This window comes from Sphaeramia orbicularis, chromosome 12, assembly GCF_902148855.1.
Source record: "Sphaeramia orbicularis chromosome 12, fSphaOr1.1, whole genome shotgun sequence".
In the NCBI taxonomy this organism is placed as follows: Eukaryota; Metazoa; Chordata; class Actinopteri; order Kurtiformes; family Apogonidae; genus Sphaeramia; species Sphaeramia orbicularis.
Window position 1 is genome coordinate 71,870,226 of NC_043968.1, and position 10,365 is coordinate 71,880,590.

Genomic DNA, 10,365 nt, shown 5'->3' on the forward strand with positions numbered 1-10,365 from the left:
CAAACAGGTCAAAGGTTGGTTGAAGGTCAGCGTTAGTTTGACGAGTGTGTCATCTCTACATTCCTGCTCATGTGTCGTCTTGTATAAAGTGAATGATCAGACCTGCTTTTACAAATCCATCATCTGAACCGAGCAGAGGTGGACACGAACCCAAACACACACCGCAGGGTATAAATCATGTCCTATTTTGGTGAAGCCATGTTCGTAGAACAGCATTTATGCAGCTGATTTTGATGCCAACCCTCCTCTCTCTGACGAACATGAACAGTCATCATTGCCTGTTAAGTGTTTCCACAGCAGTAATCTCACCAACCCGTCTCTGTGGTTTCACCAGGATCAGACAACACCCAGAGTTTGGCTTTTCCCAAAATGACACCGTTTATCTTGGTTCAGGGTGGCAAACGCACAAAGTCCACATGTGTCTGTGTGTTTATGAGAGAGGAGGAGGTTAGTGGGGTTTATGAAAAGGGTGGGACGTACACTCCACCCCCCCATTCATGACTGTATGAGACATGCAGAGATATTCTTTAAAAAATGGAACTGGGTCACAAGGAAAGAATGAGCAGGTTCTGGTTCAGTCCTTCATATCACCCTGGTGTGACACTTAACTGTTTCAGGAAACAGCTGCTGCATCCGGACAATGATGGAGAAGGAAATGAAAAAGGAAATCTTGGAGAATGTGACACGTATCAACCACTGGTAAAATACATTTCAACCTTTGCACCCATTACTTATAAACCCATAAAGACCCAAATGTTCACCAGCGTCCAAAAGCATCCACTGATCTAATAACAGATCTGTATAATAAGTTTGGATCCATTTATTTTATCAATGCAAAATTTTACCAAGTGTATTTTTCTCATTTCTAGTCGAAATATCTCATCACACTTAAAAACTAGAAGCACTCGGAGAGCGCAGACCTCCACCAAGGCTGATCAGTGGCCCACCCCCCGTGGGCCCCCCCACCCCCGATCACCACCAAAATTTAATCATTTCTTCCTTATCCCATTTCCAACAAACCCTGAAAATTTCATCCAAATCTGTCCATAACTTTTTGAGTTATGTTGCACACTAACGGACAGACAAACAAACAAACAAACAAACAGACAAACAAACCCTGGTAAAAACATAACCTCCTTGGCGGAGGGAATAAAAGACATAATCACCTAAAGAGTTACTTGTAAGTGAGATATAAGAACTTATTTTTAGACAATAGACCTTGAAAATCTTATTTCAAGAAATCTTACCAAGATAATTTTGTTTTTGCTTGAATTAAGCAAAAAAAAAAAAAAAATTGCCAATGGAACAAGTGAAAATTATTGAATTCATTAAAAAAAATAATTGAAATAAGATTTTCAAGGTCTATTGTCTAAAAATAAGTTCTTATATCTCACTTACAAGTTACTCTTTAGCTGATTATGCCTTTTTTTTAAGTGAGATGAGATATTTCGACTAGAAATAAGAAAAATACACTTGGTAAGATTTAGATTTTTGTAGTGTAATCGGTGTAAAATACAGTTTGTCATCTTTTCATGGTCACCAGATATGACCCATTTGGACATTCAGAGGCTCTGTAGTGCATGTGGAAACACCGTCATCTTCTACAACACTGATTCACCAGTAAAACTCATCGAGTTTGATCAATGGCAGTGGATGGAGACATTTGGTTTATGTTCAGTTAATGATATACTTCACTGAAAAAGTCCCTTTTTCTTAAGTTTTCTCTCTTTTTGGAATAATAACCCTCAAACGTAATCTCAGTAGGGTGATTACAGTATATGATCAGCAAATTAAATGTCAGAAAATACTTGATTTTCACCAAAAAAAAATGCAGAATAGAGAGGATGATATTATGATAAATGGTGATAAATCGCTTGCAAAAGGTAAAATCTAGAGAAAAATTCATTTGGGAACTGTCACAAAAGTAGCACTGGGTCTTTTTTTTTTTTTTTAATCTTTTTTGAGCAATGTAACAGTACATACAAAGGAACAGAATTACAGTGCATTCATTATACATTGCCTTTTATATCATTTTCCCCCATGCCTAAACCAACCCCAAGGCCCTCTGAGAAGGGGCAACACCAGGAATAAGAATATTATAACATAGACTCTGAGCAGTAGAAAATCAAATAAGTACAAGCAGTAACAAATCTGTAATGTACAAGAATATTAATTGAGCTAATGGAAATAGAAGAAAATATAAATAAATAAATAAATTTTAAAAAAAAGTCATAGCTTGCAGATACCTGTGCTTACTTTAAAATATTAGACATTACATAGATGTATCAAATGTGACAATAATGGTAGACACAATGAATTACGACAAAAAAAACAACAACACCTAAACAATAACAAAATAGAGTAGGGTGGAGGTGTGAGAGATCAATCTGAAGGCAGTGTTCGTAAAGATCGAAAGTAATCTAGCACTGGGTCTTTATGGGTTAAATTATCTACACCAACTGAAATTTACATGCTAACTTTGCGACTAACATTTCAGCCGTATATAATAAAGACATCCTGCGACAGTTTTCATACCATTATCCTTTGGTAATCACTCTACTTTCTGCTTCAGTATAATAATTATCATCCAAACCTCTATATAATCAAAGAGGGACATTTGGGCAGTGACACTGGTTTTTAAGCTAAGCCGTCATTTAGTCCAAACGTAATCAGAGACTAAAATAATCTGTTTATAACATGACTACTAATTTACCACAGAGTGACGCCGGCCACATGACTGCCTGCATCTGCATGTGGTCGAACTGTCACACGTGGAACAAGCTTGGTCTGAGGACGCTGTGGATTGGGCTCATTTGTATGTGTGTGCATTTGTGTGTCTGTGGATTGTTTGTGCCATCGTATATGTGTGTGTTTGTGTGCGTTTGTGCATTTGGCAGCTGAAAACATTGTGGAACGGTTCGGAGGGTGACAGGTTTTTCCGTCCAGACCCAAAGGCGACCGATGTCCCACATACGTCCAACGTCCTGAGGCGGAAAACAACAAGCTGACTCATGGAGCGACCTCTGTACGTTTTCTGTTCTGTAGACCTCGTTATCCTGTGTCACAGACTGGGTTATTTCAATGATTTCAAACACTTCCCGGAAATGAAAGGAGAAAAAGATGTTACACCATCTGTGTGAGGTTTACTGTTAATACGTAAATGCTGAAACTGGGATCTGAAGCTGAAGCTGATCTTGTGTTTTGACCCAATACATGACATTAACCCTTTCATGGATGAATTATGAGAACCTTAGTCGAGATTTTTTTCCTAAGTGTTTTTATTCTTCTTTAGGCATGAAAAAACAATGCAATTGATTTTTTTTTTTTTTTAAATAAACCTGTTTTTCATGAAGGTAGATTTGTTTCTTTATTGCTTTAACTAAATAAAAAAAAAAAATTCAAAGAAGAAAAGTATTTGGATGAAAAAAAAATTATGATCCAAAAAATTGCATTTGAACACTTTTTTCCGTGATTGAAGTGATTTTTTTTTTTTTTCATGAAAATTTTTTTTTTTTTGGTTGAAGCAATAGAGAAACAAATCTACCTTCATAATTTTTTGTGGAGTTCCAAAAATGTCCACTCCGCTGGACACCATGTGTTTAATTTTTGAATATCAGAAAGTGATATACAATATCAAAACATTTTTAATACAGCTAATCTAATGTTGTTGTTTTTTTGCCTTTTATCATATTCCCAATTTTTATTAGCAATTGATTTACACTCAAACCAAACATGTCACTGCAGATCAGGTTTATCAAGAACAGCAAAGTTATAGTAATGATATGAATGTCAGTGTATGGGATGATGCATAAGTGTTCACTGTGTTGGCTGATATGGAACTAAAACAACAAAACCCAAGAAAATATAGGAGAACAGATGTAGAATAACTGTCCACTGTAGTGACCAGTATGTATGAAAGGGTTAATCACATTTATCTTAGTCCTTACTTCTTCGTACCCTTTACCCATGGATGCATGTCTGGAACATAGATGTATGTCTGTCTGCACCTGGAACTCAACATCTACAGCACACTTGGTGTTGACATTTATACTCAGAGGCAGTGGCTTGCACAGACATTTAGAGGGGCAGGTCCTCAGCCAACGAAAAAGGGCACCCCTCTGCCGACAATCCTGATCTGCAGCGTTTTCATAAATATTGGTCCACGATAACTTGCCATCACTGTTTATTCAGTATTACACATATGTTAGCATTCTATAAAACAATGTACTGCTACTGCAATGGCCTTACACTTTTCACACCAAATAACTAGAAAAAAACAAACAAAAAACATTCTACTTGTAAAGTTCAATGAGCACAGGCCTTAAGAGTCCAGGAGCAAAAAAAATGACTAGAGGAGGATTATGAACCACCCAACCGTGTCAAAATCTACAAAGCCAAAACTGAGTCACATAACCAGTCACTAATTTACTGAACAGCCTCTATCAGCCTGAACAAACCAATATCATAGAACCAATCTAAGACTGCACACTGACACAACTGTGCATAAGGTCTAAGTACTTTGTGTGTAATGAGAACTATAACAGTAACTCCCTAAAGGAGCAACCTCCTTGGTGCCATTTCTTGAAAGATTTTGATTACTTCAGAGATGCTGCCATTAGTGAAAAGACACTGGATATTAGTCACTATCAGCAAAATATTGTGTATCCCTTGTTGTCACAGGACAGCAATACTCCAAAAATATGAACATCCCAGTATATGATGCCTTACTCTGGATTAAAGTGTACCTGTACTGGTCATGCTTATGACATTAATTCTGCATTGTGTATTACTTAAAGGCAGAAGAGGCGCAAATTCAGTACAAAATTGCTATAAAATGCACCACACTGGACCTTTTTATTATGTGAATTACATGCGTGAGCAGAACCCATGGGGAGCAGCCATTGCTGGCCGTAAGGGACATACCTGTTGTTGATTCCAGGTGATGAGTATGAGTAAATAAGCAGTAGTCAGTGAGCAGATGAAGTGGAAAGCACATACTCGTGCTTGTTGTTTGTGCTGCCGTTAGCTTTGCACTCCACCATTGTCTCTGTTCAGCCTGACACAACAACAACACGCAGTTTTAGACACAGTTTGGATTCATAGGCTATTATAGATTTGTGACTCTGGAAATATACCGGGTACTCACAACTTTTCATGCAAATAAGTAGCAGAGGATTTTCATCGATTTGCTGGTTTGCTGGTTCTCTCCTCATATTATCAAATGCACTGAATTAGCATCACCGGTCTATCTGTGCACGTCCCTGCTCAGAGTAGTTCTCCACAATAGCTCAGTCCTCCTCGAAGATGGTCAGGATCTGGATCCAGGCTCTGGATTTTTTTTTTTTCAAGGATTCTTCACCATTGGATAAATAGAAGCAGAAGCAAAATAGAAATAGAAGCAGCTGCCCACTGCAGATCAAATCAGGCTGAATGAGAAACCTGAAAGAAAATGAGCTTGAGACCCCTGGTTTAGAAGGTTTAATTTCCTCAAAGCTGTGACTTTATGCAGACAGATCTACAACACTAAGTCTCAGATTTGCTCTGAAACAGTTACTGTTTTGTCCTGATCTGTGGTTTTCAGTGTGGTGTTTCTCACACACATATGCATTATTGTATCGTCAGTCCCTCTGTCTAGAGGTGACCTTTCCCGTTCTTTCATCACAGATGAGCTTCTATAGCAGCAGTTGCTGTGATTCGATTGCAGGATGCCATTAGAACGTTAATCAGGAGCCTCATCACAGTCATAATGCAAATGAGATCCACGGATTATTAGTGCATTTTTAAAAAACAAAACCTGCATGCTCTTGTCTTAGACATTAGACAGAACCACGCCGTACATGTAACATGGGAATGAGGTTTTATTAGTGTGTGATAAAGCACAGTTTCAGTATAAATGAGTTCAGTCTTACTAGTGAAGTGAAAGGACCACATTAATAATGTTTGTGGCTTTTGATCAGGACTGTGTTTGCTTCTTTCTTCGCCACTCTGACTATCTGAAATCCATGTTTATTGATGCTTGTACGAACTGAAACTGATGGAAAATAATACCCATGGCTTTAATCACAATGAATCTGCAGAGAGAGAATGGAAGGAGTGGGATTACTGAGGGGAACTGATCCTGAACCCTTCTGATGGTCTTAGTCATTAAGAAGGCGGCTCTTCTGTTTTCATATAAACACAGTGTTAGAGATAAGGACAAGTGAGCCTTGGTGCCCTCGCCTTCTTTTTATCTGATGAGGAGGTTTGATCATAAAAGTCATGGGAGGGAGAAGAACCTCAGGACTTTGTCACACTGCCCCTAATGAACCTCATGTATTAAAACCAATGCTGAATGTTTTAGTTGTTAACACCAGCTGTTTTAACGTCATGCTGTAAGAAAGTACTGAGGAAATACGATATTTTTGCACACTTATTATGTATATTTCTTAATTATCATATTGATAGTATATTTTACCAATTGCTGTTCTAATTTTGTGTTTTAATACAATGTTCTAATATGTATATTTGGTATATAAATATCTATATAATAATCCTGGAAGAGCCCTGCGATGAACTGGCGACTCGTCCAGGGTGTACCCCACCTTCTGCCATAAGCAGCTGGGATAGGCTCCAGCAACCCCTGCGACCCTACTGAGGATAAAGTGGGTTCAGATGATGAATGAATGAATGAATGAATACTGGAAGGTCTCCAAGCAAGTGTGTGTATCTGCATGGTTCTGACGAATTAAGGTGTTTTTAACTGACAAATTTGGTACCTACAGCTGAGGAATAGTCCCATCACCACATGAAATATTTTGGCAAGTTGTTAGGACCAATATTTTGGGAGATATTAGCAATTTTTGAATACAATAGCCTTACAGTGATGTTGCTATGCCCATGACGGCTGATGGGAAGTGCAGTAAGACGCTGCATGACAGGAAATGAAGGTACACATTTACTAACTTCAGTCTCTACGTATTAGCATTAATATGAGCCGTGGTTCTTCATGGGTTAACGCGCTAGTATATATAAATAAATATATATATTTAGAGCTATATATATATGCTTGCATATTTAGAGCTTTATATATTAATATATTTTCCTTTTTCTGTTTTAGTGATCATTTCTTTCCTGCTACTTTTTATTATATTTGAAAAGAGCAGCTGCAACACCCAATAATTTCCCCCTGGGATTAATAAAGTGTTCTGAATCAGATTCTGATAAATCTCCAGTTCAACCTCCCGGCGGCTCAAACGCTGCACCACCGGTTTCATGTTGCTGTCACTTGTCGTATTTAGCTTCACCACAGAAATGCTGGTGGTCATTTGGAGGCATTTTGGGGTTGGTTTCTGTTTTAAGCGTGTTGCTGGGGATGAATATGTGAAGGTGTTGTGTGTCTGAGTCTGAGTCACTGTATCTGGGCATGGATATGGACACAAACAAATCTGTGTGGAATTGTTAACAGATGAGTTTCCCAAACGTCAGTTCAGGACCCAAAATTAGCCCTGGATCGTGTTTTATTGGACCCTAAACAAGCATATTAAAATACAAGACAATGCACTAATATGTAAATTCATTTTCATATTCATTGGCCAAAAAAATGCCCAGATTCACAATAATTTGCTGGATCAGATTTAGCTTTAGTTATAGCACACATTCATTTTGTTTTAATATGTTAATGTAATTTCATAACATGTGCAGTCAGGTCCATATGTGTTTGGACAATGACACTAATTTTGTACCTTTACCTCCTTCATTTGCGGAGACACCTCTGGGGACATCATATTCAAAATGTAAACTCAACATTTAGAGTTAACTCCAGACCTTATGTGCCTCATTTGTCGTAGAATAACCAGAGAACAGGTCACACCCAGACATGAAGCTGATCCTCAGTCAGTTTGTCCACTTAGTTTTGAGTCTCTGAAAATGGACGGATAACGTTAAAATGGCTGTAATTCCTAAACAGTTAGCATTATTTGTGTTAAACCCCTTGAGTTAAAGCTGAAAGTCCACACCTCAGTCACATCTGGACTGCTTCATGGTAAATCCACAGTGGTGGTGAACAGAGGCTACATCACTGTCCAAATATATAATAATAATAACAATAATAACAATAATAATAATAATAATAATAATAATAATAATAATAATAATAATAATAATCATCATCATCATCATCATCATTATCATCAACACAATAATCATAATAGTAGTAGTAATGTTTGTTTATTTATATAGCACTTCTCAAAGAAAGAATTCACAAAGTGCTTTACAATACTAAAGAAGAAGAAGTAAAATACATAGTCAAAAATAAAAAATAAAAAATATGGACAATTGCACCGTTTTGGACACGTAATGTTATTCCAGCACAAAACATTTTGCAAACCCATGTTTTCCAGAGCAGGAAAACTGTATGATGCCTTTCCAGTGGTCAATTAAATAATCCATTACATTATTATGTGGATGTGCTCATTATCCTTAAAGGTGGGGGAGACTTTCATGACCAATTTTTTATCAAATCTGTAAAACCTCAGTCACAGCCTAAGTATCATGAATCTGTAAGTCTTTCTGTGATTATTCACCTGAATCTCTTGCATCAGAGTGAACAATTCTTAGTGCCATCCACCATAAACAAACCATATGTTTACAAACAGAGTTGGGAGGTAACTCGGGCATCTTCGGAATTTTGTTGTGACGTGCATTGCGGGAAGCAAAGGCTCGCGCCGCCGCCTGACAGCGGCAGCAGCAGCACGAGCATATGGTATTATATGGATTAAACATGATGCGGAAACAGCTGAAATCAGAAACGGCTGGAGGAATATGCACAGAGGAAAGGGAGCGCCTGCCGTTTCCGTGTCGTGTCTTTAGCAGCTGCCGCTGCCAGACAGCGACGTGAACCGGCGTTTCCCACAATGCACGTTGCGACAAAATTCCGAAAATGCCCGAGTTACCTACTGGCTCTGTTTGTAAACACATGGTTTGTTTATGGTGAATGGCACTTCGAAATTGTTTACCGTAATGCAAGAGATTCAGGTGAGTAATCATAGAAAGACTTACAGATTTGTGATACTGAGGATATGACTGGGGTTTTACAGATTTGATGAAAAATTGGTCACAAAAGTCTCCCGCAGCTTAATGTCATTTTTAGTTCATTCGACATTGAATAGAAGAAGGTTACAAACTCATGTATAATGTACTGTCAAAGTATCGCGCTAATCTTACATTTCTCTGATGAAATGTTTAAACTTTGGTGAATAACTGTTTGCAGAGCAGCCAGTTGGGATTACAAGCTGTAATTAAAATCCATTTGAGAAAATTATTCACACCATTGGAGTCAGATGGAGGGGAAAGCAGCTGCAGTGGGAAAGTTTAGATGGAAACTGGGTTTGAATGAACGTATGTGGAGGAACATAATGAAGACTGGGCTGGAATCCATCACCCAATTATCCTCTGTTTATGTCTTTGTCTTTCTTTTGGTGTAAATTTATTATCAAACATATCTTAATTTTTCATATAATTGGGAAACCATAACCCTGACTGTGACCTTGTGTTGGAGTTTCCTCTTTGTGCTGATGGGAAAAATCCAGTCTGTGCAAGTTTCTATTGGTTCCAAAGTCATTTTTCTGTGGAAGACACACAAATATCACCGCTCCTCTAGTGGTTGACTTTGATTTATGGACTCGGATGATGCATCGTCCTCATCATTCCAAGAATTTCTTGCAAACACTGCAACATGTCGGCAGTAACACTGTTTATAGAGTAACTCTGTCTGTCAGATTTAAAAGAATCTCATACTCAGTTTGGTAATAACGCCTGTGGACCACGGTATGGCTTATTCAGGATTACTCATTCTGTCTTTATGTCATGTTTCAGTAGGTGTGTCCTATTTACATTCTGTGAGTTGAGACTTAACATGCAAAGGAGGTTTATGAATCAACACACACGACATTAAAAACAGGTTTTAACACAAAATGATCGGTTTCAAAGAAATTTCCAGAGTAATTTGATGTCTGTGTTTGAATGTAGCTGTTAAACTAAATGAGTATAACCACTAAAATATTCAATGAAAGACATGAACTTGGTGCTTTGGTTAAAATGATGTCGACAGCATTGAGTTCATAATTAAACAGATTCTTTTTGAAGCAAACGAACGCTGACTGGAATTCAGTGGAATATTTGTGGCTGATATGGTTTCCTTGTGTTTGTGACTCATCTACTGGCCTTTTTAGGAGTTTAACCCCCTGACAAAGAGTTTTATAAAGACAATAAACCAGGCTGTGTAGAGTATCTGATGTGTCAGTGGTACAAGTATTCAGATCCTGAATACTGAAACCTGAAACCTGCAGATTTTAACACACTGAACACCTACCACCATAGTGGCTGCAA